Here is a 13836-nt window from a genome sequence, read left to right on the forward strand (position 1 = left end):
GGGAGATCAGTTTGAGAACAGAAAAAAAAACACCTCTGCACATAGCACATGAAAAAAACTCTTAATACACCAAAGAAACACATGACAAGCAACAGGGATGGGTGAAGGGTGAGAGACAGCCAATGTAGACAGTACATCCGGGCCTGCAGCCTATGCGCTGGTCTCCTTGATCCACCGTCAGCATCGGAGGGGAATAGGCGTCGAAGGCGTTTGGAGAGGGAGGGGGGATGAGTGTACATCGCCATGTGTATATGCAGGGGCGGATCTAGAAGGGTGGCATGGGGTGGCAAGTGCCACCCTAAAATGATCCCTTGCCACCCCAAGTGCCACCCCAGTTTTGCATATGACAGTGTTGTTTATTAAAATAAGATAGCATTAACACTTTGAGCGTAGTTACAGTCAACAGTGAATATAATTGCTAAAACTAAATATATTGCATAGTGTTCCCCCCCTCCACCATTAACAAATGGTTCAGCCCATAGCAGGATCGGCTTTTTTCTTGTTTTCAGTAGCAAGCGATGTTTATGATTGTGCCAGAGCACATTTTGAACAACACCATGGGAATTTCGCTTTTTACACAGGTGGTTGGATGTTACACTCTGGAAATGGAAGGAAGGTGAGTGTTATTAACCCTCTGTGGTCCACAGACACGGTGCACCTCCAAATCATATGACTGATGTAAGCTGACGTAGCAACAAGCTGCAGCCACGCTGAGTCTCTATTTCAGCCCACATTGAAAGTTCGGACTTCAAAGTTTTTAAATTTTAATTACAGGCCAGTAAATCCAGAGTTATGATAATATATATAAGCCACGCTTTTTTCTAAATACTGTCGTCACGTTTTTGTGTGTGTGTGTGTGTGTTTTAAGCGTTTTGTAAGGACAGCGCGAAAACAGTAAAGAAAGGGGAAAAAAGCCACCTCTTTCCTATCGGTGGAAAAATGTACCATGTCGACCAATTAAAAAAAAGTCAACATGTGGGATTTGGTTGTTTAGGAAGAGGGGAGAGTTTTGGGAGTGACGGTAACGGCAGCGAGACAGAGCGAGTTTTTGGATGTGGGAGATTTGTGACATTAAGTGTGGAGTGTATACTTAGTGTGTTGTGTTGTCTTGTGTAGTTGTTCTGTTGTGTAGTCGTTTTGTTTTGTGTGTCAGTGAGGGCACTAATGAATGTCACAAAGGCACATTTGCAATGTAAACACTGTCACTAAGTAGAAAACCAGCGGAGTGATACACCTCCTGTTGTCAGGCCTGCGGGTTTATCCCTGTGCTGTTCTGTCTTTTGGTGGACAAACTTTTTTTTTTTACTGGCACACATCATTTGTGGGGCATCTTATTGCGACACCTGACTGTTCTCTCATTTTAGTTTTAGTAATATTTTTAAATGGTTGTACAAAATGGAAAAAAAACGGCAGGTGTATTGGCTGCATTTTTAGATAAATAGTTGTATATGTTTACAAAAGTACAATTTATATTTGCATTTCAAGTTATAAAAATTTACTCAACATGTCTGTGGGGGTTTTTTTTTACAGTAAATAAATACTACTAGGATTTTAAGTTCTTTGTGTGATTTCAGTAATACTAATGCAGTATGTCAGTGAAAAAAACAACTAAATTCAGTTGAGCTGAAAAGAATGATACCAAACAAGGTAAGGGGGAAAAAAATAAAATGAAACAATTTGAGGGTGAAATACAAACGTAAACTCAAAAGGAGTCAAAAATGGCCGGTTGTATTTCAGACCTCAGTGGGTTAATCCAACAAATCATGGAAAATTAGGTTTAAATTTTTGTTCATGACAGTGCAGATTTCTGACATTTTGTGTAATTTAAGCATGTAACAATGTGATTGTTTTCTAACAAAAAACAGTGTGAAACTTAAGTTAGACCTGTGTTTGTAAATGAACCGCCCCATGTTGTGTAGCTTTCTGGATTTTATACTTATTGGGCTACATATTTATTTATTATACAGGCTATACAGTACATAGCATCAAAACTCACATGTTTTATGTAATTAAAGTGTGTAATTATGTGGGCTACAGACAATAATTAAGTTATAGATTATATTTATATGAAAAACGTGTATACTTACTGCATTTGAATTATTTTAACCATATGTAACTACCTGCATATGTGTTTGAAAAAAAAAAGGCTTTGATTTTGCCACGCCATTTGATTTCTTTGCCACCCTAAGAAAATTTCTCTAGATCCGCCCCTGTGTATATGTCTGTGTGTGTGTGTGTGTGTGTGTGTGTATGTCCAGAGTTCAGCTGAGACAGTGTCCTTCGCCCTGCCAGGCTAAGTAAACAGTCTTCCAGCCAACCCAGGTGACCTTGCATAGAATGGGAAGAACAGTTGTTATCAGGGTGTTGTTGTTCAGCTCCAGCCTTGAGACCGCAGCTGGCACCGAAGGGGTCTCCACATGAAGTGATGATGGTTTTTACTTTAGTGCGAACAACTCATATGAATTTCAAAGCTGTTCTAACAGTCCAACACTGGTCTCTCAGTCTCCCGTTGGAGAGCCGTGAGCTTTCTATGATGTTATCCAAACTTCCGTTCCGTGATGTTGTCATTCTTGTGCTCAAGAGCAGGTTCTGAGAACTCACGACTGCAGTGCGCTTCCCAAGACGTGATCCAATTTGCACTCAGAGGTCTTATTCTGAGTATTCACGGCAGCCGTGCGGTTCTCCAAGATCTTATCCGTGCTGCACTCAATGAGCCCATTTCGAGAAACTCGTGCCTCGTCCCATCGTTTCAATCCCAGCGGGCAGCCTTGTGGGGGTTTGAACAGCACACAAATTTAAAAACTGTAAGGATAAAATATAATTTATTACATTTAAACAGTTAAAAAAAAATATAAAATAGATTAAAACAGCCCTGGCCAGGGGACAACAATAAAAATCAATAAAACACAACGTTAAAAGTCCAGTGGCGTCCGCCACGGTATAAGAGTCACTAATAACAAATCCGGTGAAGCAATACAGGGAGGGAATCCGGCGGCGTCCTCGCCTTCCTCTCCGCGTTCTGCGCCCCGATGCGCTAAAAAAGGAAAGGCAGCAGCAGTCACTACTCTTTTAGGGAGTTATCATTCATTAAAAAGGGGACAAGTCAAAAAGACTTACCCCGGGTGGGCAGAGAGCTCTCAACTCTGCCCGCCGCTTCCTTGTAAATGGCACTGGCCTGCCTCGCCGCCTCTAATTCTTCGCAGACGCTTAATCTGGGCTTCCGTTGCTGCAGCAGTCGGACCGCTCGCCCCGCGTCGCTGGCTTTCCCTCCTTTCACGCCAAGCTCTACCAGTCTCTCTGCGGGCTTGCAGGCGCCACCGCCTGACACCATTCGCTACGCCATCGCTGCCGCTCTGTCTCTGCCCCCTTCACTGGCGCCAACTCCGGCGCCGCCGGCGCTTGCGGCCGTCAGCTGCCACTTCTAGACCGCCATCACTGCTACACTCTCTTTCAGGCCTCTTGTTTGTCGTCTGGTAGGCCCTCTTATTGGCCTCCGGGAACCTCGCAGGTGTATATGGTTCATAATCAGGGAGGGGCGGAGTCTTTCCGGACAAGTCACCGATAAATACAATAAAACATGCAACAAAACTCATAAAAATAAAACACTGTACAATATTAAAGTAAAACACAGCAAAACATGCACCAAAAACTCACAGTAACTTGTCCATTTCCACCCCGTGACAGGTAGATATCTTCAGCACTCAGGCTCACCCCAGCCCAGACTTCTCGTTGAGAAGGGGTGCATTCAGAGACCAGTTGATCAAATCCATAATTCCTCTTTTAGGTTTTAGAGAACAGACTGTGAGAGAGTGTTCCAGGGAAAAGTAATACAAAAAACACGAGACTAGACAAGGACACAAGAGGCTAAGCAGGTAAGCTAAGGGAGAGGAGGAGGAGGAAAAAAAGTGCGAACGCCTTCGCCAAGAGCAAGGAATTTCTTACATTTCTAAACTTTCTAAACTTTTTTAAGGATAAAATTAATCCAAAACAATACCTCCCGATCCTTATTGACATCCCTTACCCAAACAATGTTTCAAATTCATTTATGCCAGGCTCTGCAGATGAGCTTTTAAGTACTCCGGTGCAACTGAAGTATTCTTCAAGGCATGTTGATAGCATACATCCAAAATTTCTGTGTCAGGTTCTGAATGTCACTGCCCCTTGGTTGCTTTTCAAAATCAACACTTCTTTGTCCTCTAAAAAATCTGGCCAACAATTGTAGAACAATCTAAAAACTCTTGGAGAAGTTTCTTTGTCTTCAGCTTCTTGAAGCAATATGTCAGAACAACGTGTTTGAAGCATTTAAGACAGGTTTTAAACAGCAAAACAGTACAGCGACTGTTCTTTTTAGGGTTTATGATAGTATCTTAAGAACTGCTGATGCTGGCCAGTGTTCAGTTCTTTACTACTTGACCTAAATGAAGCATTTAATTAAAGGCTGCAGCTATCAGTTATTTTAGTAATCTAATCTAGTAATAGATTAAATAATTCATTTAATCTATGAATTATTCCATTGATTAATCAGATAATAAATACTTTTCTTATAAATGAGCAATTATAAATATTCAAAAGAGAAGAACAGTGTCATGGCCAGTGTTGGGACTAACGCGTTATTAAGTAACGCGTTACAGTAACTACGTTATTATTGTGGTAACGAGCACGGTAACTAGTTATTATGCCAAAACCAGGAACGCGTTACTCGTTACTGGGATTTAGATAGGCTCGTTACTCGTTACTTCGTGTGGTGGATATCGCGGAGCTTCCACAGATTCAGTAACATTAGCAAGTGGTGGAGGCCAGCAGGTGGATGACAGAAAGTGGAGGCAAGAGGAGAGACCCGAGGCGGCCGCCGGTCCGAGTGTCAGGTGAACTGAACTTCAGGTAAGAAGTTATGACCTGCAGTCTATCTGGGTCAGATATAAACCAAGTTTAGGTGGAGTTTATTTTCGTTATGCTGACTTTTTCGTACTGCGTGCTAGCTAGCATGACGGAGTTTCTATACAGCTGGGTGGGTGCTATGTTACTGATGTTGAACTTTATTTTGTTCATACGGTTAATTATTAGAGTTGCCAACTAAAGCCATTTTTGTGTGTATGTATGTGCTATATTGAAATTTAGTTTTTTAAAGAAAACATTTCATTAAATGAAAAATATATAAATATCATAGGTACAGTCAAAGGTCAAAGTCAAATAACAATAAGATATATACTCAATCTAACCTAAGGCATACAAATTTACTTTTACTCTATCATCTTGGAAGGGTTTGTGACATTAGCACGAGTCAAGCTTTTGTGTTATGATATGTAGCCATAAATTAATATTACTAATAATTCAGTGTCCAACCTAAAATCCTCGGGTCAGTGGCTCAGAGTTTACTGGCCCATGCAAATTTTTATTGGCCTGTGAGAAAAGCTTTTATTTTACGTTTTTATTTCTAAACAGTTTAATATTCAATTAATACAATATTTAATAATATTTCACTTTTAATCTGAAAAATGTTACACAAATCTTGAAATTAATATGGTCTAGTACACCCTGTGCCCACCTTTAGACTCACACCCGTTTGCTGCAGGTATCGTTTCCATGTAAAATAGGACAGCTGCCATGATTGTGTTTAAATGCATCAGCTGAAGCAACAAATGGAAACTGCTGCAGCATCAACCTGAGAGAGCAACACCAAGGAGGACATGTAATATTAAACATTATGACGCTGTCTGTTAAACTACTTTCACAAAATTGGGGAACACAATTCATCTTATATCAAAATAAAAGTTGGCTAAAGCTTTAATGATATGATAGTATTTCAATTCATCCATAAAGCTCTTAGCGCTTTCAAAGGGACAGCACCTAGCCACTGGTACAGATACGTGGATGAACCCTGGGTCAAAATGAAACCCCAAGAAATAGAAGCCTTCACTCTTCACATCAAGAAAACATAAAGTGGGCTAAATCATTTACCTTCTTAAACAAAGGTGAAACATCTGACAGGGCAGCTGGGGCGATACCCCAGATGGTAGAAGGAACCCAATCAAGAAGATTAGCAGTGGGGGACATTGATAATGTGTCCACTTTACCTTGTACACAGTTAGACAGAGTTTTACTTCATGTTCAGTTCATGGTTCTAGCTTGTGGACCAAAGCCTGACTTTGTTATGCAATATACATTTTCCTTTTTGAATTAAATTTCATCTGTGCAAATATTTCATCAGTCATTTTACACTCCACTGATTAGAATGGGCACTTTTCCTGATGAGTTTTGATGGCAGGGGGGCTTGCTGAGAAATGGATTACTTCTCTCTGACGTTGGTGCAAAATACCTGGAAACCTGTTGGGAGTCAGCACTTTGTTTTTCAAAGAATATCATGGCAGTGTCGCCCATGACTGTCAATGAGAGGATGAGCACAGGGTCCAAAAGATGAAGCTCCGTGTGTTTTTGTCAGTCTCTGAAACAATTACTAACAGTGTTAAAATCATGCATATGAGCATTGATGCACAAATCTGTGATTTATCAATATTTCTGTACCTGAACTTGTTTGTACTTTATGGAACAGATTCAGAATGTGAACCTGCAAATGAAAGTCTTGCTGTCTTCAGAAATTTAAACAAGCATCTTTAAAAAGAAAACTGCTTCTGTTAATAATAAGCAAATTTTTCCGACAGTACGTGCTGCTGTATTTGTCACTGCTAGCCTCTGTTAGCGGCTGTTAGCTAGTGTGAGTGAAAGTTTCTTTGAAGTGGGTCTAACCTTGACGGAGTGATACACTTGGACAGACACCTGCCCTATGATATGTAGAAGATTAGAAGTTAAAGATAAACTGAATTACTGAACCAAATTGTCAGGTAAAGTCAGAATATATCAAAGTGACATCCAGATATCCAGTGAAATTGACCACAATAGGCAGTATTCTGTAGATATAATACAAAAAAATGTTTTTATTTCATTTAAATGTTCTGTAATTTCATCTTGTATTTTATTTCATTGTGTAGCAGGATCTTGACAGTTCTTTGTCTTTATCTGATGAACATTTTTCAGTCCACTACACAGCTTTATTTCAAAAACAGTGATGGATAGAAAGGATAGCGAGAGTGAAACTGATTTATCATCCAACACAAAAACTTCAACAGAGATCACTCTAAGTCCTGACTCACTAATTACTGATGATAAAAGGTCACATTTTCTTTAGGAGCAGCTGGCATCACTCCCTGATCCTGCAACTTCACCAAGTGACTTCTTCTCTGAAGAGAATTAACACTAAGAAAGCTGCAGGACTAGACAAGGTGTCAAGTCATCATGAAGTGCTTTGAGAGGATCCTCCTAAGACACGTTGAGAACAGCCTTCCTGCTGGTCTGGTAGGCAAAACTGGCATCAGTTTGCCCCACAGGGGGAACCGGTCCACAGAGGATGCTGTCTCCATTGCCCTCCACAAAGCCCTGACACACCTGCAGCATCCTGACACTTATCTTAGGATGCTATTCATGGAGTTCACGCTATTCTCGCCCTTTGTACACTATTCACGAACGACTGCACAGTTCTCTCCACTCCTCAAACACGGTTCTGAAGTTTGCAGATGACACCATCGTAGTGATATGAATCTGAATCTGCTCTTGGGTCTACTTCTCATTTCTGACAGCCGAGCTGTGATAGTTCGGTCTCATAACAAACCATGATGAGACGCTCTACAGAGAGGAGATCCAGAACCTGTTCAAGTGATGTTTGCTGAACAATCTGGTGCTTAACACCAGCAAGACCAAAGAGGTCATAGTAGACTACATGAGGTCCTCCTGGACCTCATGTAGAGGTCCTCCTGGACCTCCACTTCATTGCCTTTCTGATGAAGAAGGCCAAACAAAGACTCTTCTTCCTCAGGAAACTGAAGAGAGCTGGACTCTTCCCCCAAGTTCCTCAAGAACTTTTACAGAGCCGTGATCGAGAGCATCCTCTGCCACAGCATGACTGTGTGGTACGTAGCTGCATAGTCCAGGACAAAAAACACTTGTGAAAACTGCCCAGCGGATTATCAGGGGACAGCTAACAGACCTCAATTCAGTATACACTGGCAGGCTGCAAAGGAAGGCCAGTCGTATTGCTGCTAACCCCACTCATTCGGGACATGAACTGTTAGAGTGGATTGTTAAATGTTGTCATTTTTATGGAATTCCATTGTCCCCCTCCCCAGGTTCTCAAGGTTCTGGGTGGGGGGCTGTAGTCTTTTATTACAGCCACATCCTTGTGAAGGTCTTTTTGATGTAAGCTTCCTGCCCAGCAGGAGGTCTCTCTCTCTCTCACACACACACACACACACACGCGCGCGTGCGCGCGTTGCTTTGCTGTGTTTTGTGTGAACTGTCACTCAATAAAAGGCAGTGGGAGGAGTCCGGATTTTGTGTCATTTTCGTGGTGGACACAAACGAGGCCTCCCTTGCGCAAGTAATCGATCGATCACTGACTGTCTTGTTTTCTTTCGTGATAAATAAGTCTCTAGAACTACCGGGGCTTGTGGAAACACAGACCCAACATGAACTGTTCATACTGCTGCCATCTAGGGAAATGGTACAGACAGATAAAGACCACCAGCACCTGGCTGAAGGGCTGCTTTTCCCAAGAGCGCTGAAAGCCCTCCACCCTCCGCCCACCTGCCCTTCCCTCTGCTCCCCTGCAGACACACTCCCGTAGACTCATGGACCCCCTGCATGCACACTCACATCCAGTTACTCCAAAGACTGCTTAAGACTTCTGCATTTATCTTTTTTTCTTAAAAAAAAATCTGTCTCATTTATTTATTTATTTATTTATCTTTGTGTTTTCTTTATTACTGAGGGCACCACTGTATTTTTTATTATATTCTAGCAACAAAATGACAATAAATAAATCTTGAATCTTAAGGTATTTATTTTATTTATGACATTTATTTAGATTTAAAATCGAAAGGTTTCTATAAGTAAATCAACATGAGGCCATTGCTCACCCGACATAAACCCTGGATGGGAACAAATTCAAAATATGACTCTCAGCAAAAGCGTGCTGTCCACACATCGCACTGTGGATGAAGCTTTATTTATGGTGTGAACACCACACCCTAGCAATGTATGTGCTGCAGAAAGGCACAAAGGTGTGAACTGCAATTGTGAGAAGTCATGTTTATTTACAAGTAAATGTTACACCTCAAAGAGACACCAGAGGCAAAACAGATGAGCTGTAAACTTAGTGCACAGTGTCATAAACACTACATCAGAATATTTGTATTTAAATGCATGAATATAGTACATGTGAAACAAAGAGAGGCCAAGAAAAGCAGAACACACATGTTCAGCCTCATAATAGGTGATTGGTGTAAGTCGCATTGTGTTTTTAAGAATAATCCTTATAATTTTACACAATGTATTTATCAAAAAAATGATTTGTTAACTAAATCTTTTGCCAACCTCACCTGCAACAACAAAGAGAAATGAGCCACATGACAGATCATCATGGCACGTGTAAATCTGTCTACAGAGACGAGATCTTGTGATCTGTCTTTGCATTCAGACTTCACATGTTGTCCAGTTTTAATAAGGGAGACTGAAAAGTATTCAAGGATAAATCATCATGGAAGAAGATATAATTAGGAGTTCTGTACTATATCCTCAGATTTATTAAAACCAGGACTAGGTTACATAAGGACATTTGTTGATGATGTGTAGTATTTTACTTATGATAAAATATAATTGATACAATCATTAAAGTAATACAATAATACAATAATTAATGATGTAAAGCATTTATTTACATTTACACTTTTATTTACATTTGTAAATTTCACTGCTTGTAAAGACTTTGCAATTATTTCTGGCCCACGTTAGGAGCTTTAGAAACATTACTGATGCAACTTGTTCTCAGTTTAAACTGTTTAAAGACAAACAAGATAAACACTCTGTACAGATTAAAGGATTATGACACAGAAAGTTTTGACAGTCTGACTGATGAGACTCTTTATGTGACTTATTTCTTCAATTTTCAATGTCAGATAATAAAATAGAGAAACAAGAGAGCGAGAAACAGAAAAAAGAGAGTTGTTTGCAGCAGCAACAACTTGGAAAATCTGGATAGTTGTTTTTACATTTTACCTTCTTCGTCTCACTTATGAGCCTTATTTCTTTTATATTTACAAGGTTTTTTACTTCCAGCAATCCTCCAGCAATTAACTTTGAGGTCGATGGTTTTATTTTTTAAATCTTTACACCACTGCAAAACGTCTTCCTTTGTTGCTTGAATGAATGTATATATTTTCTTGCAATCCTTGTTTTCACTGATGTTTTGCATCATGTCATCACAAAAAAAACTTTTCCAATCTACCTTTTTTTAACCTGACTAATGAGTGGTTGGTTGGTTAACCTGCAGTGGTTCAGGCACAAGTTGATCGTCTGCAGCACCAGATGATGAGTTGTCAGGAGAATTATTCTAAAACACTTCTTCAGTTGAGAATCAGAGAGGAGAAACACAGTTTTACTTGTATACAAGGGCAGCACAGAGCAGGGCTCTGTGACACGCGCTCTGAGACTGCCCTGGTCTTTATTTATACATCAGTGGGTGTTTGTTCTTTACATTGGAATGTGGATGTTTAGGTGTGTGTGTGTGTGTGTGTGTGTGTGTGTGTGTGTGTGTGTGTGTGTCCATAAACGACTTCCCTAAACCTGCTGGTCTGGAAGTCCAGCAGTTCATCTAAACAAAATGCACTTAGCCTAAAACAGGCATAGATACGTTTATCCTATCATAAAACAATAAAACAAGGTATGACCTCTCCCATGCTCCCAGGATGTGGGTTTGAATACCAGAGCACCCTGGAATGCACACAAAGCCTACTAAAGATCACACATCCTATCACTACACAATCGATTATACACCTCTAAGCATACATGGAAACTTATATCATTAAAAGATTATACTGACTACTAAGTACAAAAGTGAAACCTCCTGAAATTGGTGAATGGTTAGAGAAACATTATTAGACAGTGTGTGACATATATTCAAAGTTTCCATGCTCCTAATTTGGTAAAAAGCAATTGAACAGTCACACTAACAAAAAAGAAAGAAAAAGAAAATCGAAATCCTAACCCACCAAAATACTGATGTCAAAACAAAGGCTAAAAGAATAAAATGATATCAAACACTGAATTAAAAGAACTTTATATTCATCTCCATTGTTGGATGATTTCAATGGATCCCAAAATCTAATGATCACACCAATACAGGTGTGAATTAGGGACCTAATTAGGTACTTACAAGTCTATAACTGGATAGACTCAAAGACTCGACTCACTGTCCACCTTAGTCGATCAATGGTTAGGGACGACTGACACATACAGGTGATGACGCCCCTGGCTGAATGGGATGAATACCTCACTAATTGCCTCTAACCACCAGATTTATGTTTTTGCCTCCTGTTGAACATTAGTATCTACAGGAGGAGTGATAAAAGAGAAGAAAGGATGTTTGCTCTGCCAGCAGGTCAGCGGGACCTACTTAAGTTTTATTACAGTCAAGCAAAAGGTTATACAAAAGCAAAGTGATAAAATAATTAATATCTAAAGACTGACTTGAATGCAGCTGAGCATCAACCAAAAAGGAAACAACAGAAAGAGCCACACCAACAAAAGGATAAATGAACCCTGATTTCTCTGTCGGCCCTATTATACCACACTCCTTACAGTACTGCCCTTATCATCAGTGACGTCAGTACAAATACAGTAATAGCTTAGCAGCCACATTTTCCTGTTCACTACACATCTCTACTTTAAGCACAGATATGACATATGCACAAAAACCACAAATGCACGGTCACAGAGATGTGACTGTCAACATAGGAAACATGTTAGCATCCTAGAACAACTTTCTCTGCTCAGATAGAAAACATTTTCTATGTCTGTGTACATTTTAGGCGTGATTGGTTTAACACTTAATCTCACAATGTTGTCATTAACAGACCGAAAACTCTGAATTTAAGCTTGTCACGACCCTTTACTCTTTCTTTGCAGTATATCGCTTTGAAAATATTACAGTATTCAGAGAGAAATTGCTGTAGTAGTTGTCTTTATCTACTCACTATTGGTCTTTTAACTTTACTGCAGCGATGTCTATAATCATGAAGTTAAACATGGTGAGCCTGCAGGTTTAGGTTTGTAGTACTTTACATGTGTCAGCACTAGGGCTGACACGATTAGTTGACTAGTCACGATTACGTCGACTAGTCACGATTACGTCGACTATCAAAATCGTCGACGACTGATTTAATAGTCGACGTGTGGAGGTAAACACAGACGACACGAGAGCTCTCGATTAACACTCGCCGTTTATTCTCATCACCACAGAACTGAACTCTTTTCCCTCCAAAACATAACAACAACACTTCCTGAGGACTGGGTGTGAGTGGAGCCCTCCAGTGGTCCACCACACATGCCCCCCCGAACACCCAGTAGGGTCATCCCCTAGTCCAGAACCCTTGCCTTAATCAAACGGCCAGAACGGCTGAACCGGGGAGGTGGAGAGCTGGCTGAGGGGAAACGTGCCTGAGGACCAGGCTGGCATGGGCGGCCAGGAGAAGCTGAAGATAGCTCGGGCCCTGCCAGGTGGGGGGTGCTCCCAGAGGAAGAAGCAGGGTTGTCCAGTCCAGTGGAAGGCGGGCGGCCACGGCGGGGGGCCTGAGCCGGCACCAACTGATCATCCTGCAGCACATGTGCCGGCTTAAGTCTGTCAATAGAAACAGTCTCCTGACGACCCCCAAAGTCCAAAAGGAAATGCTTCCGGCCCGGTTGAATAACCCTAAAGGGGCCGTCATACAGTGGACGCAGCAGAGGCCTATGAGCGTCATGCCTGACGAAAACAAACCGCGAAGAGTCCAACGACCTCGGAACAAAGGTATCGGGCAGACAATGGTGCACTGGGCCAGGAAGAGAAAACAAGTCTCTTGGTGGACGGAGAGACAGCACAGAGGGAGCGAAGCACGGGGGTGGGCTCTCGGGCAAGAATTCCCCGGGACCCGGAGGGGCTGACCGAGGACAAGTTCAGCCGGGGAAACCCCGAGGTCTTCTTTAACCGCGCAGCGCAACCCCAGTAAAACCCATGGGAGGCGGTCAACCCAGTTGCCATCTGTGAGAGAAGCACGGAACGCGGCCTTAAGCGACCGGTGGAAACGCTCGCACATCCCGTTGGCCTGCGGGTGGTACGCAGTGGTTCGGTGGACCTTGACACCCAGGCCGTCAGCCATGGCAGACCAAAGCCCGGAAACAAACTGGGGGCCCCTGTCTGAAGTGATGTCGGCGGGGGGACCGAAACGCGAAACCCACGTTGACAAAAATGCCCTGGCCACTGCTGCAGCTGTAGTGGACGCCAGAGGCACTGCCTCAGGCCAACGGGTTGTGCGGTCCACCACAGTCAAAAGGTGCGTGAAACCTTGTGACTGCGGCAGGGGACCAACCAGATCCACATGTACATGATCAAAACGCCTCCCTGGAACGCGGAAGGATTCGAGGGGCGCCTGTGTGTGCCTATGGATCTTAGCGCGTTGGCATGGGATGCACGCCGCTGCCCATTCTTTCACCGATTTACGAAGGCCCGGCCAAACGAACCTAGAGCTGACCAGCTTGACCGAGGCCCGGACGCCTGGATGAGAGAGGGCGTGTACGGAGTCGAAAACGCGACGACGCCACGAAAGTGGAACTACAGGGCGTGGTCGGCCGGTGGAAACGTCACAAACCAGGCTAGGCCCGCCGTTCCACATGGGTCTGTCCTCCAGTACAAGGCCCGTCTGCTCAGACCGAAGGGCAAGGACGTCCGGGTCCGCCCGTTGATCAGCGGCCATA

General features: G+C 42.3%; 1 long non-coding RNA gene across 1 annotated transcript; it reads right to left on the reverse strand.

Moving 5' to 3' along the window:
- Positions 1-10940: 10940 nt before the first annotated feature.
- On the reverse strand, positions 10941-11676 carry LOC109196897 (uncharacterized). Its single transcript, XR_003216296.1, has 3 exons — positions 11575-11676; positions 11261-11435; positions 10941-10951 (listed from the first exon to the last, which is right to left on the reverse strand). It is a non-coding gene; the product is annotated as an uncharacterized LOC109196897 (long non-coding RNA).
- Between the last annotated feature and the right edge of the window lie 2160 nt (positions 11677-13836).

The sequence above is a fragment of the Oreochromis niloticus genome, linkage group LG23 (assembly GCF_001858045.2).
Source record: "Oreochromis niloticus isolate F11D_XX linkage group LG23, O_niloticus_UMD_NMBU, whole genome shotgun sequence".
In the NCBI taxonomy this organism is placed as follows: Eukaryota; Metazoa; Chordata; class Actinopteri; order Cichliformes; family Cichlidae; genus Oreochromis; species Oreochromis niloticus.